An 821-nucleotide genomic window follows, 5' to 3' on the forward strand; every position below is an offset into this window, starting at 1 on the left:
AGTAGAGACGGGGTTTCACCGTGTTAGCCAGGATGGTCTCGATCTCCTGACCTCGTGATCCGCCAGTCTCGGCCTCCCAAAGTGCTGGGATTACAGGCTTGAGCCACCGCGCCCGGCCGCAATAGTTTATATAATTGTTAGAAGTAAACTACAGGCTTCTTAATTTCCAATACCTGTTTTTGGAAAAGAATTTAATAGTTATTGTTTTGCCATTGTATTTAGTTTCGAGATTATCTTCCATTAATAGCGATACTGTCATGCTCACTTTGGCAGCACAAATACTAAAATTGGAATGATACAGAGAAGATTAGCATGGCCCCTGTGCAAGGATGACACACAAATAGTGATATTGTCCTCCCATTAATGGTAGCAATATAAAGTAACCCTTTAAAGTAATATATTTAAGCTAGGATGTCACTAATTTAAAGAAAATGTAAGTAAACACAAGTAAGGGTGATAGGATATGGCAAAAATTGCGATGATCAAATTATTAAGTCTGGGAAGCATCACTAATTGGGAAACACTGTAAAGTCTGGTGTAAAATAAAGGCAGAGGAATTGAGATTCAAGAATGCCTTATCCTAGTCTCTGGGTGATACTTAATGGTACATCCTTTGCCACCTCATGACACAGGAGGTCCTAAGGGCAAGAGCCAAAGCCAGATTTCCTGCTCTGCTTTAATTCAGCCTATAGCTTGTGTCACTGCCTTCTCTACTGGCTGGCAATTGGGAAAAGACTTCTATCACAGGCCTGGAACGGCCGGGGAATGTGTGGACAGAAGCAAATCTGAATAACAGTGTTCACATCCTGTAAAAAACCATA

At 41.2% G+C, this 821-nt stretch overlaps 1 non-coding gene across 1 annotated transcript; it reads left to right on the forward strand.

The window, feature by feature from the left end:
* The first annotated feature begins 257 nt into the window (after positions 1–257).
* On the forward strand, positions 258–365 carry LOC117082953. Its single transcript, XR_004436866.1, has one exon. It is a non-coding gene; the product is annotated as a U6 spliceosomal RNA (small nuclear RNA).
* Positions 366–821: the final 456 nt, after the last annotated feature.

The sequence above is a fragment of the Trachypithecus francoisi genome, unplaced genomic scaffold (genome assembly GCF_009764315.1).
Source record: "Trachypithecus francoisi isolate TF-2019V2 unplaced genomic scaffold, Tfra_2.0 Lachesis_group9, whole genome shotgun sequence".
In the NCBI taxonomy this organism is placed as follows: Eukaryota; Metazoa; Chordata; class Mammalia; order Primates; family Cercopithecidae; genus Trachypithecus; species Trachypithecus francoisi.